Genomic DNA, 12932 nt, shown 5'->3' on the forward strand with positions numbered 1-12932 from the left:
CAATTCCCACTGGAGATCTGGAAATTGTGCCTCTTCATCACCACTGAAGTGTTGCCTTCTGGAAGGGCTGAATAATTAAGAAAACACTTGCCAGTTCAGCATGGTGTGGCAGCAGCTGTCTGTTCACTCAGGTGAGAGAATTGAATTCTGGAGAGCTCTTGATTCACTTTCCCTGTCTTGTTTTTAAAAGGGAAGGTCTATGCTTCATGATCTTGTCTTGGTTTTCCATGACTACCCAACAGAAAGCTTCACCCCAGAGGGCTGTGTTCATCTTTACCCTCTTCGTTACAGACATGAGGTTGTTGGAATATCACAAAGTTATAAATAAAAGGAGTGAAAAGTTATCAGAGCAAGACACTGGGTGTCTTCCAATAGCTTGGAGACAGAAAGGGTATTCTAGCCCCCCTTTCTGGTCTTATTTTAATAAAGTAAACAGAATATTTTCTTGCTGCCCAGTATCTAAGCAAGCAAAAGAAAGAAAACATGGAAAGTAAGAGGAGTGAGGCATAAGTGTGTATGAAAGAGAATGTAATCATTTGCCAGCAGCAAGACATTTCAGTTTCAACTTTGTAGGAGGTTTTTAGCATACAGAAAACATTAATTTAAAAGCTAGTTTCTGACAGGGGATGGAATTTTATTGAAATTTGAACCCTTACAGACATCATAAACTCAGCCATTAGATTTGAAAAAAGCATGTCACTATGGAATTGCCTGCAGGACTTCGAAGTCAAGTACCTGGTTTCATATTTTTCTTTCTCTGTGTTGTTTCATTTTGTTTTGTTTGTTCCCCCCCCCCGCTTTTTTTTTTTTTTTTTTTTGTCACTGCTAACTCTCTGATTCTATTTTTTTACCATTTTCTGTCCTTTCCCTTTTACTTCTACTTCTGCTTCTAAAGCATATTTACAAACACTCCAATTTCAACTGCAGATTCCTTCATCATATACAAAACCTGAACCTGACCCAGCAGCAAATTTGGCTTATGTTTTTTAAAGCACAGCTTGATACTCTATTTCTTAAAAAATATCTTCCATTTTGATTGAAAATCGTTTCCACTGAAGGAAGTTAGTGTCATCACTAGAGGTGATACTAAAAGAATAATAAAAAAAAGGAATAAATTCTGCATACTAGCTGTATTCTGGCAGTATACCCATATGGTTACATCACCTTGTGGTACTGGAAGACATAGTCAAGGACTATGAAAAATAGATGGCTGATTTCTTTCCAAAAATAGCATATATTGTAAGCAGCAATTAAAGAAATAATATTGTGTGTGTGGAAGATTAATAAGATTTAATAGCCAAAGGACCAATGAAGTGAAAATGAGACTTTAAGTCTCAAGCAGCACATGCTCTTCTCTGTTCTAGTGTAAATTGTGCGTTTCCATAGCACTTTTGTATCTTCCATGTTTACTTCCAAACTACTTTTCCATGAATTATCTGTTGGTGAAGCTACGTTCAAAACATTTTTTCCCTTTGTATCCAACATATTTCCCTGTTTGCGAGCCTAACAGTACATCTTCAATGCCAGTGTTGAATCTATTAATTTTTTTCTACATCCACTGTATGACTACAGTCCAAAAGGACTTCCAGTTCAGACATACAAAGGTGATTGAAGAGCAAATTTTTATTTTTACATTTGAATGAGCCATCAGCCCCTATTTTCTGTCTTGTTCACTTTTGGTGCCTTAGCAACGAACCACTTCCTTTATCAATAAACTATAAAATTTGCATTTTTATATGGAAAAAGTGAGATACAGGGTTACAGTTCACATAAAATTTATCCTTGAAAACTGTAGACCTTTTCTGCTTGTGTTTCCACTGTTGACTGCTGTGTTTGCCTGTGATTCTTTCCTTTTTTTTTATGGTTGGTGTTAAGTGGAAGTGGCCTTTTCATGCTAGTTTGCTAAATAGTATTGGTATTAATGTTGACCATGATCACTTACTGAAAGGGCAGGTAATTAAACTTTAAAAAACATTCCCAAAGCATCATTCTCATCATTAAAAGTTGCCCAAGAAAACCTCTTTCTATATCTTATTGGTTTTACATTGTTTATCCAGAGAAGCATATAATGACTGCATGCAGCGTCTTGAAAAAACTAGCTATTTTCCTCTTCCATCTGCTTCCTTCCTCATTATATCTCCATTTTTTTATTTCTGCCTTTTCCCTCTACTATTTTCATATTTTCCCTCCCATCATCTATTCCTTCTCTTTTTCTATTCTAAAAAAGAAAAGAAAACAGGACAAACAGGAATGAAGTTGTCAGAAGCAAATGGATTTTGTGAAATAGCTGTTTTACAGGTCAGCAATGTTAAACAGAGACTCACTGTGGTGTACAGGAAATTTTAAGAACATCATTAATCTGAAATAGCTGTGTTTGACTAAAGGGTATTGTACAATAAAGTTCAGTACCTAAAATCCATTTGGTTTCATTCTTTTTCTTTCTACTTTCATCCCTCCAGCACAATCATAGTTCTCAGTTATGACAACTTTTTTCATTTAAAACTTTCTTTACGGTTCAGATAAATCCAGCTGAGGGTCATGAAAATTTTTGAAAACATCCTGAAGGAGTTAGTTCAAAAACCAACTTGAAACAAAAGGATGAAAACTACTATAGTAGTAAAGGTAAAAAACACTTAAGAAACACTTTCCCTGTCTGTCAGTGACTTTGGCACTGCACATTTTTGTGGGCATGCAAAGTGGAAAACATTCATTTTTGTCACTACTGCCTGCAGGATATCTGATTTCTTAACAATTATCTATGAAGCCCTTCCTGGCCCAGAATAACTTTGGCTATCTGTGGATTTCTGATGGATAATGATAATGTAACTGTATGTCCTGGTTTCAGCTGGGATAGAGCTAACTGTCTTCCTAGTATCTGGTACTCTGCTATGTTTTGAGTTCAGTATGCGAAGAATGTTGATAACACTGATGTTTTCAGTTGTTGCTCAGTAGTGTTTAGACTATAGTCAAGGATTTTTCAGCTTCTCATGGCCAGCCAGGGCACAAGAAGTTGGCACAGGACACAACCAAGGCACCTGACCCAAACTGGCCAACGGTGTATTCCATACCATGGGACGTCCCATCTAGTTTAGGAACTGGGAAGGGGGGGGGGGGGGGGGGGGGGCCGGGAATCACTGCTCGGGGACTGGCGGGGTGTCAGTCGGCGGGTGGTGAGCTATTGCCCTGTGCATCATTTGTACATTCCAATCCTTTTATTACTACTGTTGTCATTTTATTAGTGTTATCATTATCATTATAATTTCTTCTTTTCTGCTCTATTAAATCATTCTTATCTCAGCCCAGAAGTTTTACCTTTTTTTCCCGAGTTCCTCCCCCATCCCACCGGATGGGGGAAGTGAGTGAGCGGCTGCGTGGTACTTAGTTGCTGGCTGGAGTTAAACCACGACACTGTAAAAACAATTATTTTAAAAAAATGTTTACTATATTACTGTTGACAAAAACAAAACAAAACAAAACAAATACAAAAAAAACCACTGAAAATGTTGCTGAACAGTTTTCTTGAGAAAACACATACATGTAAATACACATACAGGTTTAAATTTGTCAAATAGAAATATCTGAAGCTGGACAGAGTGGTCAAGAAAATAATTAACATCTGGAGTAACTAGGTTTTCCCATCCTGGAACTGCTGAAATTTACCATCCCCACATTCCCCTTTCACTCCCTACCTATTGTCATAGAGAGCAGTAGCCCCTCTGAACAGGATTAACAGAAGTTTTGAACTTGCTGAGAAAAAGTTGCTTTTCAAAGGCACACCTTAAGCAAAAACTCCCTGTCTCCTTGCCCTCAGGCACTTAGAGATCAAGTAAAATATCACCATGCAAGCATCACAGTCAGAAAGCCAGTCATGGACTAAAACGACATGTGTCAGTCAAGTCAGTCTTTCTCAGTAAAGAAAAGAAAGAACAAAAAGGAAAACACAACAAACAAACAAACAAAACCCACCAAAATTGTAACATTTCCTTTCCCTTTATCCAGTTTATATACCTATATATATATCCCTTTATATACCTATAGTATAGGTATAAGAACTGCAATCTCTTACCAAATTCAGATCAGAAGCTTTTTTTTCACCACAGATAAGTACACAACCACAGCAATGCAGTATCAACCTCTTTGTTTATGCGTACAAATTGGAACACCTCACCAGACCTGACTGAGAACACTGTATCTCAGGATACCTGACATCCAAGAGGTTAAGGTGCTCTACTAAGCCAGGGGAGGGCACAGATATGAAGTCTTTGATCTGAATCAAAGAAGAAAATGAATCTAAGCCTGGCACAACCAGGTTTTCTACCCAGGAGTGAGGCATAAATAACTGTGCTGGACTATTTCTGTTTTATCTAGGGTTGGGGTTTCAACAAGCTTATCTACTAGACCAAGCATGGCAAGAAGAACAGACGGGGACAAGAGCTGCTTGTAAGCACCAATGTGAGAACTTCATGTGGCCCAAAGCTTCATTATGAAGTTTGGTTTGGTGAAAAATGCATATCACCGTCAACAAAAATCTGCAGAAAATGTATTAATTTTGACATCTTACACCACTTCAAGGGGGAAAAACTTCAAAAATACTTGATAAAGAAGGAAAAATATTTGAGTAGTTTGGTTTTTTTAGTTACATTTTTACTTACAAATATTTAGCTTAGACGTTTATTTCAATTGTGTTCTAAAATTGGCAAAAGTCATAACATTTTGCTTGACTTTTTACTCATTTGTTTCTTTCTTCTTCAAGCTTTAGATTTACTTATTGTTTTGGAAAAGATTAAAAGCATATTTTTTGTCTGAGCCAAACCGGATTTTTAAGGGGTTTTCCTTTCTAAATAAAAAAAAGGTTATTATTTGGTTAGCTAAGATCAAAGTCTTTTTTAGGAATATGAATAATATTGTAGTAAATTAACTGTATAAACATTTAAAAAAAAAAAAAAACAACCCTGAAGTTCATGGTACATTTGCTTCTACAGTAAAGAAGTTGATAGAATAATATGCAACTTTTTTTTTTTTTAAGTGTCTTTGGTAATTATTCGGCAATCTAGTTTCCAAATATGTTTTTAAGATGTTTTACAGGCTCATGAAAGGCTAATAAAACAACGTGCAAAGGATTCCTCTAATGGCTTTTGATGAATGCTTCTTTTCACAGCCATTAACTCTTCACAAAGAACTCTGCAATAAATGAGAGCTCTTTCATTGCTGGGGGCTTACAGGATTCTGTAACGTATATTTATAACTACCAATTAATTAAATATATAGAATTCCTGTTCCAAAATTCCTATGAAACTAGCAGGAAAATATTTACTCCTCAGTCAGTATGTTCATTGGATTGTACATTGTGTAATTTCACTCTGTAAATACCAGTTTAGAATCAATCCCTTTGATTCTGTTTTGAAAGACTGCACAAGTGGGGAAACACACACTTAGTGCCAGTTAGCTCTACGTAACAATGTCACAGTGTATGTGGGAACCAATTATAGCTAATTACAATTTTAATAACCTTCTGTGCCATTAAAATTCTTGAAGAGCTTCCACAGCTCCTGCTCTATGACAATTCTTTTTCTAAGAATGTATCCATTTTAGGAAAATTTGTTGGGTTTTTTTCTGTTTGTTTGTTGTTGTTGTTTTTTTTCTTTTCACTTGGGTTGTCATATCAACTAGAAGAAAATAAAGATTTAGGAAATGAAGGAGAGTCCAAAACAGATACAGTAGTAACAGTCTAGTAGTCACGCAATAGCAGGAGCCAAGTACATTCCCCAGTTTGAATATATTTATATTTAACACCTAGTTCAGTGGCTGATTTTCTTTAAGTGAAAATCAAACCCACAGAAATAAAATCTTCAACAGTGTGAGAAAGTTCTGGAGTCATAGTAATATTGACTTGGAGCAACTCTGATCACTTGTGGGATAGTAATGATGCCATGAAAAGCTGAAAGTAGGACACAGCACAACTGTGGTCCCCTGTCAACTAACAGGAAAGAATTTTTTTCCAGGAAAAAAATGGTGAACACATCCTAGGAATGTACTAGGAACAGAGTTGTTACAAAAGCAATTAGATGGGGAATGTGCTACAAGTTTCAATTAGCAGCAGCTGGGAAATGTTTGGGAATATAATGGTGGGAAGCAACTTGGGACAGTTTAACTATGAGAGAAAACTAAGAAAAATACACAGAAGAAAGGACGAAATTGAAGGAGGAGAGAAAGAAAGGTGGGAGGGAGATAGTGAAGGAGGAAGTAAGGATAGAAGAAAGGAAAGGAAGAAAGGAAAAGAAGGAGAGAGGGAGGAAGGGAGGGAAGAAGGGAGGAAGGAAGGAAAGAGAAATTGAGGCAACTTTTTTAAAAAAGGCATTAATGAGCTCAGAAGAATTGGTAAGTAGACTACAAAAATGGAGTTCAGAGAATTGTAATGGCAGAAGTGTGGATTATTTCAATGCAAAAAGAAAAAAAAAAGCAAGGAAGATGAGAAAACATGTTATCATAATAAGGACATAATAAGATAAATCTCAATAAGAAATTATGTAATGTTAATCACGAGTACCTGAATTCCCTCAAAATCAAGAAAGACACACACAAAATTAGGATAATAGGTTTATGATGCAGAACATTAGCACAAACCTATAGGGACAAAAATCAGTATACTTTAAGTGCAAAGAATGATACAAGGAGAAAGAAATATGAAACATGCTGTGTGGTCTACATCTTACCTAAATTTATCTATCAGAGATGAAAAATTCTAGTCAGAGCTAGATGATAATGAATAAGGAAGAACACCTTCAGAAAAAAAAGAAAACACTCTGCTCATCTTTCTTATGAAGAGATAATTAACCTTTTCTCCTAGCTGCAGAGGGAGTCCAGATGACCACAATATATAGATTAAGCACTTATGGTTTAAGTATCTGTGAATATCATAAATTAGGTGTTATTAAAACCATTGTCTATAATTACTTAACTAATAAAAGAAAGACTTAAAACAGGAAGATAAAAGACTGCATCTCATGCTCGGTGATGAAAGTTATTGATCTCAAGGAGACAGAACTGATTAAAGCCTTTTTTGCTTCTGGGTTCATTGTCAACAGACACTTAAAACAACATATCATAATGACAATGACTAATATTTTTCTTTCAATAGAAATAGAATATAATAAAGAGTACGTGAGACAGATGTTTTCAAGTTGGCTGGGTGTGATGAAATTCACTGTATCACAGTCTGAAAATTGGCTGGAGTAATCCCAGAACCATTTGCACTTGTCTTTGAGAGCTTATAGAAAATGTTGAAAACCAGAAGTGTAAAGATAGTGCCTGCTATCAAAGTGGGAGGGCAAGAAGAGGGAAGAAGGAAGGAAAAGGAAATTATTGTCCAGTCAGCTTCACTTCTAATCCCAGAAAAATGTTGGAACAAACCAAGTGCTTTATAAATACCTAGAAGGTAACAAGGAGATCAATACAGACCAGTATGGATTTATCATGACTGAGGTTCATGAAGATAATCTAATTGCTTCTACGACAAGGAAATAGCTTTAGGAGTTGTGGAGAATTTATAAATACTTTGGCATTACTACAACTTCTAACATTGTCTCAGGTAACATTCTAAGGAAACATGGTCAAGACAGAATGTCTGCTGAATGCCTAACTGATTGGAAAATGATAATTAAAGAGGGATCATTTTTTCCCTATCAAATGAAGATCTATGTGAATGCAGTTCTATACTGAGTCTGGTTTAAAACATTTTTTTTATTTTTATGTTTTACAATTTTGATAAAAAATGAAGAGTAAGAAGGCAAATTTGCAAATTGATACCAAGCTGAGATTATTTACAAGCATGACAGAGGCCAGGCTTAGAATTTCACGTGATCACAGCCAATTAGAGAAACAATTTGGAGAGCAAAAATGCACTTTAATAAGGACAAATGACAAGCTATACACTCAGCAGAAATAATCATCTGCCATAAATACAAGATGAGAAACAAATGATTAGACATTTTCACTGCTGAAGAGAACCCAGGCATTTAATGGATCACAAACTGAACATGAATCAAGAGTGTCACATAGTTACCATAAACAGAAACCATTGTGGAATACATAAACTGGATTATTGTCCATGAGGCATGTGATGCACCATTTTATTCTATTCAGCTCTGGCATGAACTATGCCAAGAAAAGTTTGCCACAGTTCAAGAAAGATGCAACCGAGGTGGACAGGGTTCAGAGAAGAATAGTGAAAGTTATTAGACTTTTGAAAACCTGATATAGGAAGACAAGTTGAGAGAAGAGAAGGCAGAGAGAACATACAATAATAGTTAAATGTATAATAATGTCATAAAAACACAGTGGAAAGAAAATCCTCCCTTGGTAAACTTTTGGGTAGAACAGCCCATATGGGCATCACATCTAAAGCTGTTTGGTTTACATTATCAGTGCAAGCTTTCTACTGAAGTAGAAAGAAGTACTGAAGCACAGGAATGTATTTTGGTGGAAATTATAGAAACTCTCCTATGGAAAGTTGAAGAAGTAACTGTCAGGAATGACAGAATTATTATCTTGCTTTGCAATTGTAGATGATTTCTTACATTGACGTATTTCCTTCAATTTCTGTTATGAGGCCTGTAAAAGAATCGTGATATATTTCTATGCTTCTATCTAAGGGCATATCTTCTTTTCCTTATTTGTTTTGGTGGTTTACTTGGATAATTCTTTACAATACATTCAGTAGAATTTTTTGTAGGTAATTAACCATTTTATTCAAGAGCTGTAGAGCTAAGAAAATATATTTAAGGGTTTTATGAAAAGGGGTGAAGAAAATGAAGTGATATATGCTACACAATGATATGCATATATGGCATTTTTTAAACTGTGCTTTCAGAGTCTACATTACAGGAGTTTGAAAGTGACTATATTATACTTCAAATACATACCTTTAAGTATTGTAGTGTTGTGTCTTAGTGACTTTGATTCATTGGTTACAATTGGTGAATAATGAAACAGAACAATACTGTGTGAAATAGCAGTCATGAACTTCAGATGTATATAGTGACAATAACCATTCAGATTTGGCCTCATATTGTTTAGTAAACTTCTACCTTCAATGCAGATTTTTTTATTCAGCCGTAGAATTCTGTTATCTGCTCTGCAGGTAACTCAAATTCCTCTAAAAGGAAATATATCCACTGTTATCAAAGACTTTTTTATGAAAGCCCAGGAAATACTTCCTTCATTAGGGAAAAAAAAAAAAAAAAAAAAGGAATATGAAGTCTGTGTTATTACTAGCAAGTATTCTTTGAATTTATAAATTTAATAGTCAGAAGATGTTAATCTGGAGGTATTTTAGTATTTCGAACATTTGGAAGTGTGTACCTAAAACCTACATTTTCAGCTGAGGGTTGTTTTGGCATGTTTTTCTCATGACAATTATCAGTAAAGAGAAAATGTCACTATTCACACATAGAAATTAATTATTTTATTGCTGAAAACAAAAAGTGTACCCAATTTGCTAGAAGTTCTTTAGTGTCAATAATGTCAGTAGATAGATAACAACTAAAAATGAAATTCTTTATTGCCATGAACTTTGTTTATAACATAACAAGTATTCTGTTCATGTTAGGAGGTTTGGGTTTTTTTCTACAAAGTTATTCTATGAATATTTTTTTCTAAGAACTTCCTTTTTGGCAATTAAATTCAGTCAGTCTACCTTGTCGTCATCTGGGAAAGGCAAACAATAGAAAAAAAAAGAAAAAAATCAATAATAATAATAAAAAAATCTTTCAATATAAACAAAAGAAGAAGTATATAGCAAAATCATCCATGACTGGAACTGGTCTGAGGTGTTCTTCACAACTATTGGCAATTACACACAACAGTTCCCAAGACTTAAGAAACATCTTTCACTGTTAAACTGCAACAGTTGGCAGAAAGATGTTCAAAACCATCATTCTTCTTTTATAAATAGGAAAACTGTGAAGAGGATGGCCCAAAGAGAGACAGAGATCAGCAGCAATGCAAGTATATAATTCTTTAAAGTATCCTTTAAAATCTTATGCTTATAATAAATGATTTTCCTATATGCATTTCACTTCAATTTGGATCACTTCATAATCTTGCAAGCTCACATTCAGTCACTGAGCAAATGCTAATTGTAATCTGGAAGTATGCTATAAATATGCAACAGTCCTCTCTCTGAAGGACCAGGGATAAACAGTATGTTGTTGTTTCTTCTGCAAATGAGTTTGATGTACCCTTATTATTTGATTTAGGAATGTATGGGCATATTTTTAGTTGTTTGTTCTAAAAAGTTTATTTGAGAACTCTGTATTTTAGTTTCTCTATAATAGTTTTCAGTTTAACTTCCCAATGACAAGCACAAATCATTCCTATGTTTAGGAAAGTAAAAAAAAAATGTGTCAGTAAACTAAAGCCAAAAATTCAGCTCTGTCTATGCTTGAATGGCAGGAAATTTAACCAGAGATATGATTAATTCAGCTCTTACTTCCTTGGAGAACTCTGGCCCCTCAAATCAGACTTGCCTTCTCCTGATGAGTCAGTGCTGAACAGACATCGCTTGTCTCTGCCTTGTACAACTATTAAAGAAAGAAAGAAAACACCAACACCTTGACAGGACTCCTGCCAAATGAAATCTCTGCACATTGTACAGTGGGGAGACGAACATGGTTCTCCACTGCTTCACAGAATCTGAATGATTGCAGTTAGTGCAAGTAATGTCTGCAGGGTTTTTTTAGAATATTTTAAAATCAAAACTTGTGCCTACCAGGTTATGTAAAAAAAGAAACATTCTGTTTCAGGGAAGGGACAAACTGCTGTGTGTTCCCCTGGTTAATCCTTGAAATGGACTTTTGAAATTCTTTTGCATTTGAAATGATTAACAGTCATTCACCTGTTTGTTTAGTCTGAGTTTCACATTCAGAGAAGTGGATAAATGCCATTTGAATAAAATGCTCAAAAAAGTCCCCTTAAAGAGCCTCTAAGCATGTAAAATCTTTCATATTGTGGATCTTTTAAGAGCACCTTGGTCTACGACTCTAGGACATGTATATAAATCTTAATTTTAAAACATTTGGGGCATGAGTCCCTATTTCCAGAATATTATAGTTTATGCAGTGAGCCTGTCAAGGCAAATTCCAGAAGCTAAGTTTTAGTACAAAACTGACTCCTATTTTCTTAAAGTGACTACAACAGCCCAGATGTTTATGTACCCAATAATTTAGCACATGCATTTTGGCACAGGTATGTTAACATGTTGCAACAACATTGTATAGGTAAGTTTCCTCCTTACAAAACACATTTAAGAGAACCTATTTATTTGTACTTTGCATACAGAATTATGGGATGGGATGAAAACTGATTGTCTATAACTGCTTGAATTAAATCTGGATCAGAATATGGAAACAATCTCCTACAACAAACAGTGAAAAGGAAATGAAAAGAATAATGAGCAAACTTCTGATATGAATCATGAGGACAGTCAGAGTATCACCAAGGAACACTAAAAAGTTCATTACTAGAAATGTACACTACTACATAGATAGCTCAAAGAGATTTTTAATATGAGATATTTCTCAACTGTACAGTTGAGTTTGAATTCTGAGCACAGCAAACTTTTTTACTTTATCTCATACTTTGACTGCCATTTGCAATAATCACAATTAAATGTATGACTGTAGAAAAGTCTTTGAAACAGATTTTATTACTGGTCAAATATCTCACCACTCAGAAGTTATGTTTTACTAAAGTATTTTATAGACTTTGTCATAATTCTCTCCATTCACCAATTAGTAAGATGAAATTATGTTGATAAAATTATGTGACTTCTTAAAATTAAGGATTAAAAGATATCATGACCATACAGCATTCTGTTTTTAAAATTTCTGGCTATTTAAGCATAACAATTCATACAACAATGGTTCCTGGAGTGGGAATAGGGCAAGTTCTGAGACCTAAAATTATGTTTTCCCTGAAGCAGCAGCAATATAATTTAAGGGTTTTATCACTAGTAATTTGATTTGCTGTTCATTGTAATAATAACAAATTCAATTGTTATTAACAGAAATATCATATGCACTTTCATAGAGGTTTTATTGTAATTCAGTATTAATCAGTGTATCATTAAAATGAAGTGTTATCATCTAATATGTATTTATTCAAGCATAAAGGCAAAAAAAAAAAGACCATTATGATGTACTGTACCATTATGCAATCAGTTCTTTTAAGAAAACAATTTTGCTATATATTTATGTCTTTTTCTTAAGTTACAGTGAAGCATCAGTGTACCAGAATGTGCTAATTCACTTCATATACACCCAATGCTCTGTTGCAATACCAAGGTTAAATTTGCTCAGTCCTTTCCTAGCAAAAGCATCTATGTAGAATCTTCAAGGTTAAAGCATGTTGAAATAGTTTTCAGGACTATGGTGCATCCCATTCATAATAAAAGAGTCTTTTTATTTGAACAGGTTATCTTTATTAACACAGATAGTTGACTAAAATATAGGTTGATATAGCAGCTTCTAACCTGTATGAGGGTCAGATTTCTCTATTTTCATAATTTAAAATATAAGTTGACCTTTTTACTCATATTTTACATTCTCAGCTATGGTTAGGTAGAATGGACAAAATTGCATCAAAAATACTTTAAAATTGCACAAAAAAAGAACATTAATTTCACTGACTTTTGTCATTTTTGTAAAGTAATCATTGGCCCTGTATGGTGAAAAAACTCCCCAAGTAATTTCAAATGTATAAATTATATAACTCATTCATTCATTGATTGTTGAATTCAAGCTCAACAGTTATATTCACAAATTACTTCCAAGATGTTACAAGACTCAAGATTATGTAGACTTCTGGATTATTTTGGATTTTTGAGGAGTTTAGCTTCTGTGGCAGATCCAGAGCTTGGGGTTAAGCTATTCCCA

Source organism: Accipiter gentilis, chromosome 21, assembly GCF_929443795.1.
Source record: "Accipiter gentilis chromosome 21, bAccGen1.1, whole genome shotgun sequence".
NCBI lineage: Eukaryota > Metazoa > Chordata > Aves > Accipitriformes > Accipitridae > Astur > Astur gentilis.